The sequence below is a fragment of the Balaenoptera physalus genome, assembly GCF_965194825.1.
Source record: "Balaenoptera physalus genome assembly, chromosome: 7".
NCBI classification, from domain to species: domain Eukaryota; kingdom Metazoa; phylum Chordata; class Mammalia; order Artiodactyla; family Balaenopteridae; genus Balaenoptera; species Balaenoptera physalus.
In genome coordinates this window covers 93,550,600-93,567,278 of record NC_138886.1, presented here as the reverse complement: position 1 = coordinate 93,567,278, position 16,679 = coordinate 93,550,600, and the positions used below count along the sequence as shown (strand labels likewise).

Here is a 16,679-nt window from a genome sequence, read left to right as displayed (position 1 = left end):
TCAGTTATTGTATTGGTCATCTCTGTTTGTTCTTTAATTCTTCTAGGTCTTTGTTAATCATTTCTTGCATCTTCTCAATCTTTGCCTCCATTCTTATTCCGAGGTCCTGGATCATCTTCACTCTCATTATTCTGAATTCTTTTTCTGGAAGGTTGCCTATCTCCACTTCATTTAGTTGTTTTTCTGGGGTTTTTTCTTGTTCCTTCATCTGGTACATAGCCCTCTGCCTTTTCAACTTGTCTATCTTTCTGTAACTGTGGTTTTTGGTCCACAGGCTGCAGGATTGTAGTTTTTCTTGCTTCTGCTGTCTGCCCTCTGGTGGTTGAGCCCCAATTCCTCTCTCTTTAAACATAAAGTGATTGGACTTAAAGCAGTGCTTAAAGTTTACTGGTACTATAATCCTTGTTCAAAATTGCTCCGTGGCATAAGCCACAATGCAGTGAATTGTTGACACCTCCAAATCCCAGGGAGGCCCCTGAGTGCTCTCTCAGGAGGAAATTGAGGTCAGGTGTATCTGATGGCCTGTGTGCTCTCTGTGCTCCTGGTGATATGTGGGGGCTTTCAGGTGAGTGCAGTGGGTAGACTCATGGACTCTTAGTCTTGGCTGGGGGAGACAGCACTGGCGGGTTTATGTTTCCACTTTTGCCTCCTTTTGTGTTGCCTTTCTCCCACTTGCATTTAGCCTGATGAGAGGGAAGGAGGAGATGTCGGTAGCTGGGCAGGTGGTTCTCCAGGAGCAAATGTCAGGGACGGTTGTGTGGGCAAGATCCCTAGGCCCCGTCCTGGCAATCTTGCTGTGCACTGAGCAGTCCAGATGAATCGGGTCCTTGACCAGAAGTCCATGAAACTTTTGGCAATCTGGGCAAAATTTGGGATCTGAGGATGGGCTCAGAAATTTCAGCAAGGATTTGGCGGTATCTTACCCTCGGGCTGTTTAAGAGCCCCTGGTTTTGAATGGCATGAAGCACCAGAGAGCCTTTGATCACATTCTATACAGCTGTCCTGTGTGTGGCCCTCCAGCAGCAAACCTTCTCTGCTGTGACCTCAGGGCAGGCCCCATCACCCCCGCCCCGAGGCTACTGCCCTGTGAAACATGAGGGTGTAACGCAGGCTGCTTGTCAGTGCTTGGCTCCTGGCTTGCCTGACGCAAAGGATGGAGCATCTGTTCACCTTGTGCTGGTGCCCTTCCCAGAATCAATGGGCTCACAGCCCAGACATTTATGCTGAGTCTGGGGGCAGCTGTGCCCTGAGAAGCCATGTCTTGTCACTTGGCCCAGGGAGCACCTCCTCAACGGACCACACTTATCATACGGGCCTCCTGCTCCTGTGCCCTCTTGTTTTGTTCGGAGGCAGGTGGTTGTGATGGCCAGTACTGTGGGGTCTTGTGATCTCAGAGCAGACACTGGAGGCTGACTGACCCTACAGAGGTGGACAAGGATGTGGGCTCAGGCGATGGGTCCTTTCTTGGGTTTCTGCCTCTCCTCCCTGACTCCTGACCCTTGCTCTCAAAAGCTCACCTTTCTGTTGTAGTTGCCTCACCAGGGGGCAGTGACGGGCTTTGCCCTGCTGAACTATACCCTCGGGGTAGGTGGCCACAGCCTGGCTTGTCACACACTGGGGAAATCCTACACTGGGGAAGTCAGGATTGTGCCTTGCTGGGCTTGGAACCCAGGTAGAAAGGTAGATGGTGTGGGTCTGAGGGACTGATGCCCCAGCCCCAGGGCAGGTGACTTCTCCTGGGAGAGGTTGCTCATGGCCCCCTTTGGCCCCTCGACCCTGCAGAGGTGCTGATACACGCCCCCTGCAGGCCACAGCCTCTGTGCATAGGATCTGCCCCAGTATCACATGAGAAGCCGGGGCCAGGAGCCTCGCTCTCTCTGAGAGCAGCTGGTCATCCCACACTGAGGGGTGTCTTCTCGGACACAGGGCACATAGCTGACCTGCAACTGACATATGGACTCTTCCCTGGGCTTTACCCCTGAATTTACCTCCATTCTTGTCTCCTGTCTCATGGCCCCTGCCTTTTCCCCCAGACACCGGAGATCTCCAGGCTTGGGTGGAGTATGGCATGTTGTCAAGCTCAGTGGTGTCCACCTCACCAGCCCACTGGAATCAAGCCCCAGGGAGCCTTTGAGAGAACAAGACCAAGGAGTTTAAGAAGACTACGGTTAATGTTAAGGAGCAGAGATTGTAAGATGAGGAATTTCACTAGTGTTTTTCAATCCGTAAGAAGAAGGAAATAGAAATTGCAGAATTGAAACTTGCACAGACATCAAGAAATAATAGTTTACAGGTCTCAAGAAATAATAGTTTAACAAATGCCCCATTCACAGAATCAAGGAAATGAGCACCATCCACAGGGTGTGCAAAGGAGGTGCCTAATCCCAGGAGCAGCATGGCCACGGCTCGTCTGAGAGCGAGGCATGTGCTGGTCAAGCTTTTGTATGTAATGTTCACCAAAGGGAACCTTGGCCAGTGATACCAGGGAAAGGCTCTCATGGTGAAGGCCCACTCATCTCCACCACCCTCAACTTGAATCAAAGTATTGGCTGAAGAAACAGACTTGACAGAGACTTTGGCCACCTGGCCTGGGTTCTCCCTACAAGATGTCATGTTCCTCCAAGAACAGGGCAAGGAGTCACAGTTGTCCGAATCACAGACGGCATATCTTAACGGTACAGCTATTACAAATTTGCACCTTTGTTTGAAGGGAATTGTTAAGTGGTGGGTAGGGAGTGATGTGTTCCAGGGAGGATTTGGGCCCTCTGGCTTGCAGGTGACTCTCTTATCAGACAGGGCAATTCTGCCAATAACTCATCACTGCCTTCATTCCTCAGGTGGTAGGGATACAAAGGGATTAAAAGGGGTGCGGGCAGAGGACAGCCCTCACTGACAGCACAGAGCCATCACCTACTGTCTCCTCAACTCCTCTGCCCATATAGCCACCGAGGGTGCCAGCTGCTTGCGTTCACAGCAGCTATTGATAGCACACCATCATCCAAGGAGTTCTTGAGCACCAACTTTGCACTACTCAGCAGCATAATGGAGAAATCAAGGATGGTCCATAGAAATAGCTAAGGGTCTTGTTTTAGGGCAAACGAGCTTATTCTGCAATATATGCTTCTTAGTTAATTGGGGTTCGAATGTCCTTTCTTGTATGAAATGATGTTGATAATGTTTGAAAAATAAAAGGTTGGCCACCCCATGAGAAACTATGCTTTTATCTGAGTGGGGTTGGGGAGCAAGAGGGAGTAATGAAAATTTTGGTTGTTGAAGTAGTGACAGGACAGGGCTAACTTGTTCAAGACTGCCTCCCTGCATGGAGGAAGGCCGGCCTTCCTCAAGACTTCATGGACACTACCCATAGCCAGGGTTTACGGCTGTCATAGCTGGTGACTCAGCCATGGGCCTACTGAGCAATACAGCTGCAACCGCAGCTTGGCTCAGCCCTGACCAGCAGCAGAGAGGCTGGGCCTCCCTCAGCCTGACTGCTCGTTCCATGGAGAGGGACTGGACCTGGGTCCTGTGTGTCCCAGTGCTGGTCCTAGTTCCTGCCCACACGGGACCTGGGCTTCCCTGATTCTGCAATATAAACACCAGAGCCCAAAGTTTGGGTACCTCTCCTGGACCCTGGATCCCTACTAGATCCCTGTGTGCTGGCCCAGAACAAAGTGTGCAGTGGGGACCCACAAACTCCCCACTATTCCTGTGACTGTGAACTGCCCCTGATAAACATGGCTCCAGCAGCCAGGGTTACATATTTTTAGGGAACTCTCTCATGGTTACAAGTGCAAAAGACTGAGAACTACTATGTAAAACTAATATTTGAAAACTTCACTCCAGTGATATTTGAAGAACCTCTATAAAATAACTAAACAAACATAATCGCATTTTATTCCACTGTGTCCACAGTCTAAGCTTTAAATTGTATAAAAATGAGAACGAGAAGTAGAATGCCTCCAAACATTTGGAAATTAAGATGCACACTTCTAAATAATCCATGGTTAAAGAGGAATTTCAAGGAAAATTTTTAAGATAAATAGAACTGAGTGAAAATGAAAATACAACACATAAAATGTGGAAGGATCCAGAGAAAACATTATTAAGAGGGAAACGAATGGCACTAAATGCTTATAATAGAAAAGAGGGAAGGTCTCAGATCAATAATCTAAGCTTTCACACATGGAAACGGGAAAAAAATTGCACAATAAAATCAACACATGAAGAAGGAAGCAAATAACAATACACTCTGATCAACTGGAGTCTATTCTCAGAACACAAGCTTGGTTTACTATTCAAAAATCATCAGCGTAATTTGCCATATTAATAGACTGAAGAAGAAACTCTACATGGCCACATCAATTAATGAAGAAAAAGCATTTGATGAACTTCAACACACATTCATGTCAGAAACTCTCAGGAATAGAAGGGCTCTACTTCAACCCAGTAAAGAATATCTACAAAAAACCGACAGTGAACATCATACTTAATGGTGAGAGAATGAATGTTTTCCTCCTAAATTCAAAAGAAGGCCAGAATGTCCTCTTTCATCTCTCCTTTTCAACTTAGTACTGTAGGTACTAGCCAGTGCAGCATGGCAAGAAAAAGAAAGAAAGACACACAGATTAGAAAGGAAGAAATATTACTGTCCATACACATGGATAGCATGACTGTCTGCATAGAAAATCCCAGGAAATCTCTAAGAAGCAATTAATAAGTGGCAATTACTTTAACAAAGGCTCAGGATACAAGATCAACACAAAAACATTAGTCATATTTCCAAATATTAACAATGAACAACTGGAAACCAAAACTAAAAACACAATGCCGGGGCTTCCCTGGTGGCGCAGTGGTTGAGAATCTGCCTGCCAATGCAGGGGACACGGGTTTGAGCCCTGGTCTGGGAAGATCCCACATGCCGTGGAGCGACTAGGCCCGTGAGCCACAACTACTGAGCCTGTGCGTCTGGAGCCTGTGCTCTGCAACAAGAGAGGCCGCGACAGTGAGAGGCCCGCGCACCGCGATGAAGAATGGCCCCCACTCGCCACAACTAGAGAAAGCCCTCGCACAGAAACGAAGACCCAACACAGACAAAAAGAAAAAAAGAAAAATTTAAAAAAAAAAAACAACACAATGCTATACACAATGCTTCCAAAACATGAAATATTTGATTATAAATATTTTAATAGAGGATCTGTATGATACAACCAAACAAGACCTAAATCAATGGAGAGACATATCGCATTCATGGATTGGAAGACTCAACATAATAAAAGGTCAACTTCCAACAGAATTTTTTTGTCAACATGGACAAGCTTATTCTAAAATGTATGAACAAAAGGTAAAGGCAAAGGAACCAGAATAAGTAAAACAATTTTGAGAAAGCAGAATATAGTTAGAGGATATTAAGACCTACTGTAAAGCTATAAGTAAGACAGTGTGGTATTGGTGGAAGGATAGATACATGGTTCAATGAATAGGATAGAGAATACAGAAATAGACACATGCCAATACAACAAACTGTTTTTTTTTACATAAGTTAAAAAGCGATATAAAAAGCAAAATCTCTAGTCCTTATAATAACCCTAAAAGGAACACAAATCTGTTAAATGACTAAGCAAGACCATACAGTTAGTGGCAGCACCAGAAGCAGAACACAGGTCTACCTACTCTTGCTATGACTGAGCCTCTTCCTCTACATCTCCTAAATGTCACTCTGAGTTGAAGAGGGGAAAGAAATGGGAGACCACCGTGATGCCACATCCCTGTGCTTTAACAAGTATGTTTCCTTTATATACTGGACCATCTATTTCAGATTTTATTTGAAGCAAGTTTTGGCTCGCTTCAGTATGTATTTCATGTTCTATTTATTACCCTCTTTCATTCATGGCAGACAGGCTCTAGAGGTCCTGAAAATGTCTGAAACAAAGAATGCTATAAAACACCTTAGTAACTCTCGAAAATGCTAAGTGGACCCTGAATCAAAACTTCAAGTTTCAGAGAACTTACAGTCACTAATGATCTGCAAAACAAACAAATAAACAAACAAACAACCCCACACCCTAGCAACTCTCAACCTTGGATCAAACTACAATATGTTGGAAGAGGTATTACTGAAAAGAGCTTGAAAGGGCAGCCTAAAAGGCAGAGGGTACAGAACATGGGCCATGTCCCTGTAAAGGGGACATGGTTCATAATATTGTGAATCAAGGGGCTGGTTCACAATACTGGTTATGATGTTCAAAACTGTCAATCAAAGAGAGGTGCATTATTATATATCTGCTTGTTGCTATTGCTTTTCTGATTAGAAGATACAGAGTCACTTTAGGTAACTTCCATTTAATTTAATATTTATTTTCATTTTATATCCAGGTCACATTTTCTACATTAAAATATAATCATGCTGACTCCCCCCACCCCCTACACCCTCAGAGAAAAAAAGTGAAGAACTTTACACAACTTGAAAGAAAGATGGAATGCACAGAGAAGTTGCTACTGCACCCAAGTAACAAAGAACACAGAGAGACCAAACAGTAGACATGTCAGAAGTGCACAGAAGACAGCTCAGGGCGCGCAGCAGGAAGGAGGAGGAATTAAAAGACTAAAGCTTTTAAATGCTATCACTTGTGCCACAAGATTACCCTGAAAAGGCAGATAGGTCAGAAAGCAGGACCAAATAGGGGATTTTCCAAAGGCTGCTATCTAACAGAGTTTAAAATATCCATAGATTATATATATATATAAAAGATTCCATACACAGAAGAGCTTTCTCTTCCCCACCTTGCCTTTAGCATCCGGTCAACACTTCAGAAACTTAAAACCACTGTTAGCATGTCCGAATGTAGAACCGATATAGGTTTTTTCTTTCTTAAAAAATTGTATCCCAACTCTTTCCAACCAAGAATTCTATTAATTATTTTCATTATGATTCCTCTGCATGGAAACCCAGTAAGGGATCATCAAGACAGGGCATCTCACTACTATCAGATCAATGCCAGTTGGGCAAAAGCTGCATGATTCTGTGTTACTCAGAGGGAGGGAGAAGAGTAAGACACAGGAGTTGAAACTTATCCGCACCAAAGAGGAAAAGGAAACTCCTTTTCTAACCTATTCATTAAATAGGAAACAGCAGGTGGACAGGAAAAGCCATCTGCTTAGAGCAGACCCAGAGGCACACCAAAGTCTAAAAACAAGCGCTCAGGAAAGCGTCTCGGCTCGGAGAGGAAGCGTCTTTCAGACCCTATCTTGTCCCTAGTTTGGAGATCAAAGCATTGTCACTTCAGATAGTGATACTCTGGAGGGGGTGGACAGGGAAGGTCTGAGAGACCCACATAATGAGGACACTAGGCAGCTAACTACACCACTACGTACAAATACACACATCAGTAAGAAAACCTCACCTCCAACCCTCAGCTACTTTAAACAAAGCACTGCAGTTCCAGGCTTTCGGAACAGGGGATATTTTAAAGTCTGTTAGCAGTTTAAAACATTGCAACACTGGCACAATATGTTACCTATTCTTTGTTTTTAATTACAGGGTAACACAGTAAACTCCAACACAAAGGTGGGGATGGGGGAGTGCAAAAGGAATAAAGAAAACAGAACCAGTATTTCACAAGAGCATCGAGCCAGCGATGAAGTAGCCCCTAATGCTTTGCAGAGTCTCGAGGGTAGAATTCGCTCAAGGTGCTCTGAGGGATTCTCTTCAGCATTTCTTTGGGGAAGATTCGGAGCAGTTGCCAGCCAATGTCCAAAGTCTCCTAGACAGTGCGGTTTTCGTAAGGACCTTACAAAAAATTGAGATTAGATGAATAAAGGCCAAGTACTTCCAACTTATCAGGGTTATTCAAAATTTATTGTTATGGGTCTAGCACTGTGAGCATGAAGTATAAAAAAGAAACACAAAGCAGTCAGGTCTCCCAGGACTGGATGTGACCAAATGTGGAAATGAGGGTCTAGACAGTAAGTACCCCTGGGAATCAGAGAAAAGCGAGAAAGCCCGCAGGCGAGACGTTGGGCGCGTGCGTGCGTGCGTGTGTGTGTTTAACAACGGGTGGGATCTAAAAACACTCCACGGAATAATGGTAACTAGACCCAGAGTTTTGTCCAGAGAGTAGTGAGAAAAGCAGTTTCCCAGCAACACAGGCTGACCTGAAGGAGGCTAGTACAGATACTTAGAAGGCCTTAAATGCCAATGAAGCACCTGAATAGGTCCACGTGAAAGTTTTCAAACTTGCTATTGCTATTATTATTTTTAATAGCAGCATCATTCTTATCCTGCAAATAAATCTCATTTTTTAACTAAGGAGTTAGAGTGGCTAGAGTTCTGCATTCTTTTCTCTACCAGAATAATTTTTATTTTTTTAAGATATTAAGGTTCTGCATAAATTTTTTTTTTTTTTTAGAAAACCCAACAATCATATGTTCTGGGGATTTTAATGTTACTTAAAAAATGTATCACACAAATAGAAAAGTGCACAAATCCTAAGGGTGCAGCTGATGCATTATTCCAAAATAAACACATCGTTTGTAAGTATCACTGAGGTCAAAAATAGAGTTTACCAGCATTAGCAGGGGTGGCAGGGAAGAGACCAAACAAAACAGCTTGAAAGTCCTACACATGCTATGTAATAAAAACCATTATAGACTTTTTAACAGAAGGATAATCAATAAAATGAATACTAAATTTACCCCGGCAATGGCACATAGAGAGTCAGGGAGACTGGTGAAGATGCTGGCACTAACGGCCAAGGATGATGGGACAAAGGTCTGGACTAGGTCTTGGGACACAAAGAGTGGTCAGAGGTCAGCAGCTTCAACATCGCCCAGGAACTTGTCAAAATACAGGCTCTCTGGCCGCACCCACACCTACCGAATCACAATCTGCACTTCAACAAGATCCCTGGTAGATTCAAAAGCATATTCAACTTTGAGAAACACTGGCCTAAGTTTTTTTAATAGGAATGAAAAGAGAACAGGATAAGATGTTTCAAAGGAGAACAATGCAAATTAGCAAATATTTGATGACTGGAGAATAAATGAAGAGGGTTAAGAATGCCCAATTCCTGAGCTTGGGCTAACTAGGGTAATGGTCATGCCAGAGGTAAACAGAAATTGAAAAGGGAATTGCTAGGCAGGTGGTCAGTTGGGAAAAGACTTTGGTTCTCACCACGCTGAGCCAGAGAGGATGGTGGCATAAACACAGGCTTCCTAGCTGGAGATGTGGGATTAGAGCTTCAGAAAGAGGGTCAAGGCTCATACATAGCAAGTTAGTCATCAGCATAGGGGAAAAAAGCACAGAAAGAACAGGTAATTAAGCCTTTGGGAACATTAACAATTAAGAAGCAGGAAGATAAGAAATCAGGAGGATGAAAACAGAGGGACTGGGAAAGTCCAAAACCCCCAAAGCCAGAGGAGAGCATTGCAGAGAGGTTAAGAGCGAGGAGAAGTGGCAATGGAGGTAGGAGAGCAGAAGGCCGGTTGTAAGGAAGATAAAAAATAAGACAGGAGCTAAATAAATGGATAAAGAAATTGAAGGTAGAGGGGAAGGAACCAGAGGGCTAAGAACGAAGACATGGCAGGCGGCTGGAAGAACCTCTTCTCTAATCAGAAGGAAAATTGTATGGAGACCAATGTAAATTCTCTCAGACTAGGAAAGAAGTCCTCAAAACTACATATGATGCTGTTTCTATTCATAGGAAAATAGTAATCTTACCCTGAGCAATGAAGTTCCTCTCAAACTTCTGCAGAAATTCCAAGTAAAGCACATCATCTGAGGTAAGAGCCTCTTCTCCAACTACGGCTTTCACGGCCTGCACATCCTTACCAATAGCATAGCATGCATACTAAAGAGAAAAAAAGGTTTACATGAACCTTTATAAATGGTAACGGTACTCTGGGCATTATAAGTGTATTGCTGTAGCTATCTTCACAGTATTTCACATTATTTCCAAACATAATTCACATATGCAAGTATTGGAAAGACTTTATTATACAGCAGTCTCACTAAGGAAGGAGTCTTCAGGCATGCAATACATAGACATTACTAACACTCTACAAAAAATACACTCCCTCAATATATCAATGAGCTTCCATTTTGTAGAGCATTTAAAAATCACAACTTACGCAATAGGAGAAATCCATCTCTAAATTCTATTCAAAAAAAAAATATCTGGGTTATCAGTAGGTTTATTTATCATTTCTACTTTAAGGTCAAATGTATTTTTCTTTAATTATGCTTGGTATACAATCTCAGGACTATAGAAACCAAGGATTTCATAGAATATACACAGCTGTATCTCTTAGCGTTCTGGTGATTGCCTAATATGTTAAACAAAAAATTAGTTAGAATAGTCTTTCAGAAATACTCTATGATAAAGGTTACTAATAAAAACTTAATCGTCTTATGCCTTTTTTATTTAAAAACTACCTCATACAGCATTAGAGGTGGGTTTCAAGCATGTGATCTTTAATCTTTGTCATGAGCAGTTATCCTTATGAAAAAGACTGTTTGGCTCTAATGAATGTTTCTGTATTCCAGTATTCTATATTATATATTCTATATTAAAATTCTACTTTGATGGGGGGAGAAGAAAAGTGATATGGAAGAAAGACAAGAGGTATAAGACAGCAGCATGAACTGAGAAAGTATTCATTTCTTTAAACACAATCCTGGAGAAAACATACGTACCAGCTGGTTAGATACATCGGCGTGATCCTTTCTGGTCATACCTTCTCCAGTAGCAGACTTCATTCACCGAGACAACGAGGGCAGCACATTAATAGGCGGGTAAATCTTGGGTAAAAGGGGAAGGGGGAAAATATTATATTTAAGTACAAAATTCAAGCTTTACTGGTAGTAAAGGAGGATTTTGAAACTCATTTTTATTGCTTAAATTGCATAAAACTGCTACATTTGTTTCCTAGATGATTCCTAATATCTCTTCCTGGTAAGAAAAGGAAGTAAGAAACATTTTACAGGTTAAGATTTCTTTTTGAGAATCAAATCCAAAAAGTAAAATCTACAAAACAGTACAAGATTCTATTAAAAAACTGAATTTTCAACATCTGCCTACAATAGCAAATCCAAATGGTCTTCTGAACTCTGACTCATAAAATCACACATAAAAAGATTAACAATAATTTCACCTAAAAGCTGATATCAGAAGCTGGCATCTACTAAAGAACCAATAAAAAATCTGTTTTTGATTATTCAGTCATAAAAAAGAATGAAATCTTGCTGTTTGCAACATCATGGATGGACCTTTACGGCACTATGCTAAGTGAAATAAGCCAGACAGAAAAAGATAAATACCATATAATCTCACATATATGGGACCTTAAAAAACAAACAAAAAAATGTCAAGCTCACAGATAGAGAACAGACTGGTGGCTGCCTGAGGCAGGGGATGAGTGAGCCAAATGGGTGAGGGAGGTTAAAAGGTACAAACTTCCAGTTATCAAATGAGTAAGTCATGGGGATGGAACTTTCACAGCATGGTGACTATGTACGTTAATAATACTGTATTGCATATTTAAAGGTAGCTAGAAGAGTGGCTCTTCAAAATTCTCATCACAAGAAAAAAAGTGCTGTAACTATGTGAGGTGGTGGATGTTAAGTGGACTTATTGTGGTGATCACTCTGCAACATATACAAACATCAAATCATGACATTGTACACCTGCGACCAATGTAATGTTACCTCAATTATACCTCAATTAAAAAAATTTTAACAATAAAAGACAAAGAAAAAACTCTGAAAAATCTGTTCTTGTATTAATAACAAAAGTGTGTGTGTTTAACAACGGGTGGGATCTAAAAACACTCCACGGAATAATGGCAACTAGACCCAGAGTTTTGTCCAGAGAGTAGTGAGAAAAGAAGTTTCCCAGCAACACAGGCTGACCTGAAGGAGGCTAGTACAGATACTTAGAAGGCCTTAAATGCCAATGAAGCACCTGAATAGGTCCACGTGAAAGTTTTCAAACTTGCTATTGCTATTATTATTTTTAATAGCAGCATCATTCTTATCCTGCAAATAAATCTCATTTTTTAACTAAGGAGTTAGAGTGGCTAGAGTTCTGCATTCTTTTCTCTACCAGAATAATTTTTATTATTATATATATTATTAGTATATGTGACCTGGAGGGAGTCACTCACTCTTTGAGACCTTGTTACAGGGAAGAACCAAATCTGACTACACGTTGCATCTGTTTCTTTGACTTTAACCTTTGCCTTCCGCTGCTTTTGTTCACTAAAAGGATACTGTCTGTACATAATGGCCTGCCTCGGGGAACCCTGTTCCTCTGCCTGAATGTTAAACCAAAGTGCCTTTGTTCAGGGAAACATACAGACTCTGTCCACCTGTGGATGGCTGCAATTAAAAAGAAATTAACACATCCCCTCCCTGAGGCTGGCCATTCCAGGGGATATTCGCAAAACTTATGGCCCTTTTACTTTACCTCCTCATCTCCTCCCCATCTCTGTGCTATAAAACAAACTGGCATCCAAACCCCGATAAGATGGTTATTTTGAGACTTTAGTCCGCCGTCTTCTCGGTCTGCTGGCTTTCCGAATAAAGTCGTATTCTTTCCCTCAATGCGTCATCTCTGATTTATTGGCCTGTCGTGCGGCAAGCACAGCAAGCTTGGACTCGGTAACAACCTTAGTTTATCCGGATGCGGGTGCTTTGTACCAGGTGAACTCTAAAGTTTTCCCTTCTGTAGATAAGTTTACCTCAACACGTTCCAGAAGGTAAAAGAATAATCTCTCCTTCTGCTTGATTAAAGTAAGCAAACATCTACCTAAAGTGCACTTAAAATATTTGCTTTCCAGACATTTATGTAATATATTCCGCCATGAAAATCTCAAGTTGTGGTCAATGTGTTGGAAAAAGTATGCACTTAATCAGTATTTCCAGTTTGGGTTTATGGCCTCTTGGTGGAAGCAAGTCAGGAGAGTCAAAAGCAGAAAGAGATAACCATCTCCGTGTGTCCCACCACCTTCTCCTACAGCAAGAGGGAACCCACCTGCCCCATGGCTGAGCACAACTACACCACACAGGAACTCACAGCGCCTGGCCCTGAAATCATCCGAAACCCAGGGCCAATGCAGATCTGTGAAACTGGGTCCTAAATGCTGCTTTTAATTGACATGCTTTTGTTATCTGTCTTGTTTAGACAGCTGCAACGTAAGCATGATAGAAACATTGTTGAAATCAAGTATTTTTCAAACACATTGCTAAAGTTATAAGCTTTTACTTTTTTTTTTCCCTCCTGCTTGAAATATTATTAATCTAGGATGGAACACAGGTCACCCTTCCTGTGCAGCAAAAGTACAGCTCAAGTTTCTCAATACTCTTTCTTTCCCAATCTTTCTAAATGATCAGGAAGAAAACATTTTAGAAGACATCTGGGAACATATCTTTTGCTGGCAAAGATGTTGAAAACAGAGAAAAAGTCAGAAAAAAATTACTTCCAATGACATCAAGACCGTATTTTGAAATTGTTACCGACCAGGGTTCTTGGCGTCCTTAAACAATAAAAATTGATCAAAGGCCAGACAAGAAATTCAGTCAAGGCTTTATTGGGGCCCCTGCTGCAGCAGAGCGAGAACAAACAACAGGGAGCGAGAACAAACAACAGGTTCCTTTGCTTGCGTGCTCCCTAAGCGGGGGCGAGCTTGCTGCTTATAACCTTATAACCTTTTTGGCACCAGGGACCGGTTTCATGGAAGACCATTTTTCCACGGACCGGCAGGGGGTGGGGTGGGGGGATGTTTCAGGCAGTAATGTGAGCGATGGGGAGCAGGAGATGAAGCTTTACTCGCTCCCCTGCCACTCACCTCCTGCTGTGCAGCCTGATTCCTACCAGGCTGCGGCCTGGGGGTTGGGGACCCCTGTTATATGGCGTGAGGGCAGGGGTGTGTCCAGGGGTCGGGCCAGAAGGGTGGCTTAGGTGGTTTGCCCACCGCTTAGGTGGTGTTGTGTGCAGGGGGCACGTGCAGTACCCTGCTTTTGCTCTGGGATCTTCAAAAGTGGCAGTTGGGTTTTTTGGTCTCTTTGTATCTTTTGTCCAGAATTTGCCCCAACTGGGCGTGCACGTCGTTATTTTTAGTCCCATACAGTTTCTTTGTTATTTTGTTGCTCGAGGAGAGGTGTGTCGAGGTGCAAGCACTGCAACACTGCAGCAAAGGGCCCCAGGTCCCAGCAAAGGGTCCCAGGTCCCAGCCTGTCTCAAAATCAATCTATGGCTGTTGAAAACAATACTAGAGGGGCTTCCCTGGTGGCGCAGTGGTTGAGAATCTGCCTGCCAATGCAGGGGATACGGGTTCGAGCCCTGGTCTGGGAAGATTCCCACATGCCACGGAGCAACTAGGCCCGTGAGCCACAACTACTGAGCCTGCGCGTCTGGAGCCTGTGCTCCGCAACAAGAGAGGCCGCGACAATGAGAGGCCCGCGCACCGCGATGAAGAGTGGCCCCCGCTTGCCGCCAACTAGAGAAAGCCCTCGCACAGAAACAAAGACCCAACACAGCCAAAACTAAATAAATAAATAAATGATTAAAAACTTTAAAAAAAAAAAAAAAAAAAAAAAAAAAAAAAAAAAAAAAAAAAAAAAGAAAACAATACTAGAACACTGCAAATAAAAGTATGTTATTTGATACATGGCACAAATTTAGTTCTGACAAATGAATTGGCTTCTAAACTTCAAGAGTAACACAAAAGAAGAAAATGAAGTATGGTCAGTGTTATTAAGGAATGCCTCAAAGGAGTGCTGGGTAGTGGGCATATTCTATTAGCAGCTTCAAGGAATTAAATAAATTAATGAAATTAAAGGAATTAAAGTATTTAACTGTGAGTCTAGACTGTTTCAGGACTACTGGGAGAATAGCACTAACCCAGTGGCCTCCTGTATATGTTGAAAATAGTAATATGCAAATTGGGTCATTTGTACAAAATTTAGGAAGATTTCTCATTAAGAAGTTCCATTGACTTAAAGTGATCCCAATATGTGTTTAGTTCAACATTAAACTACTTCAAATGGTAGGGAATTCCTTTAACCTACTGTTATGTTGAAGCCCTAACCCCCAGTACCTCAGAATGTGACTGTATTTGGAGAAAGGGTCTTGAAAGAGGTGATTAAGGTAAAAGGAGGCCATTAGGGTGGGTCCTAATCCAATCTGACTGGTGTCCTTACTAGAAGAGGAAATCTGGACACAGAGAAGCACCAGGGAAGTGTGCACACGGAGGAAAGGCCATGTGAGGACACAGCAAGAAGACAGTCATCTGTCAGCCAGGGAGAGAGGCCTCAGAAGAAACCAACCCTGCCAACACCTCGATCTGGGACTTCTAGCTACCAGAACTGTGAGAAAAGAAATTTCTGTTGTTTAACCATCTGAATGTGGCATTTTGTTACTGCAGCCCGAGGAAAATAATACTCTTAGCTTCTGGATTGGCCTGTGGTGGCCTTGCTGAGTGACTTGGATCAGTGAGTCCCTTACGGCTCAGCCACAATCCGTTATACTCATGACCCTCAGGGTCTCACAAGGTTTGTATGCTAGGTGGGTGCCACGTTCGCTACCACTCTCTAAGTCTGCCTTATTTCCAAAGTAGTTTAAGTTTCTCCTCAGACCATCACTGACCAGTCTAGTTCTGGCAAGCAGAAGGCACTCGGTGGCATTGTGGAAATTCAGGAAGTTTTCAAGTTTAATTGTGTCTGCCAGTTGAATTCCCGGAAGAGTATGTGTCTGAGAAGGACCACGATGGTACCTCCTAGCTAACTCAGACCATCCTTAACCACATTCCACACCGTCCGTGCCTAACAGACACTTGTTCACTGACTCAATTTTCAGGGCCAATTGGTCATTTCTAGGCCTTTCCATTCTTTCTAGCGCAGGCTCCTTGTTCTCTCCTGTAGAGAGGGCCAGTCCAGAGGGGTCCTCTATGAGCCATCGCTCTTAAGGACTCAGGGAAATTACCCTGAGTCCTTAGTTTTGAAATGTGGCATCATTTATTTTTGAAATGTGACGGATTAAGCGCCTTACTAGGGAATGACCATTTCTTTTTTTTTTTTTTTTTTTAAATTGATTAATTAACTTATTTTTGGCTGTGTTGGGTCTTCGTTTCTGTGCGAGGGCTTTCTCTAGTTGTGGCAAGCGGGGGCCACTCTTCATCGCGGTGCGCGGGCCTCTCACTATCGCGGCCTCTCTTGTTGCGGAGCACAGGCTCCAGACGCGCAGGCTCAGTAGTTGTGGCTCACGGGCCTAGTTGCTCCGCGGCATGTGGGATCTTCCCAGACCAGGGCTCGAACCCGTGTCCCCTGCATTAGCAGGCAGATTCTCAACCACTGTGCCACCAGGGAAGCCCTGACCATTTCTTAGGTAATGAATGAAGGGCCTTAGTCGTGCCCTCCTCGGGAGCAGAGCCTCCAGAGCTTCAGAAGGACTTGGTGTGTTCTGTCCACCTTAGCGCAGGACCATGCTGGTATTTTCATGTAAGAAACTAAGGGTGTTAAATCAGATCATCTTATTAAAATAATAGAATATAAGATTGAAGGTAAGAAAGACTGAAGGAAAGGAAGAAAAAAAATCAGAACCAAAAGAGATAACAGTGATAACATCGCAGGCCTGAGTCACCATCCTGAGAAAGGCTTGCTGGTGTCTAGGCACCTGAAATTTGGG

At 43.0% G+C, this 16,679-nt stretch overlaps 1 protein-coding gene and 1 long non-coding RNA gene across 13 annotated transcripts in view; one reads left to right on the top strand and one right to left on the bottom strand.

Annotated features, from left to right (window-relative positions):
* The window catches only part of LOC309664383 (low-density lipoprotein receptor-related protein 12-like), a 194,800-nt gene that overhangs the window by 19,116 nt on the left and 159,005 nt on the right, over window positions 1-16,679 (bottom strand). For 7 of the 12 annotated variants that reach the window (XM_082469653.1, XM_082469654.1, XM_082469652.1 and 4 more), the window contains 2 exons: window positions 10,691-10,795; window positions 9,716-9,845 (listed from right to left, as the gene is read on the bottom strand). The exons of 4 other annotated variants lie outside the window; for them this stretch is intronic. The gene's annotated coding sequence lies outside the window, so the exon portion shown is untranslated. Of the gene's footprint in view, window positions 1-9,715; window positions 9,846-10,690; window positions 10,796-12,512; window positions 13,248-16,679 lie in introns of those variants that run through there. One more of the 12 variants, XM_082469655.1, reaches the window with a different exon arrangement.
* LOC309664554 lies at window positions 4,746-14,991 on the top strand. The gene is made up of 2 exons (XR_014265922.1): window positions 4,746-7,778; window positions 14,272-14,991. It is a non-coding gene; the product is annotated as an uncharacterized lncRNA (long non-coding RNA).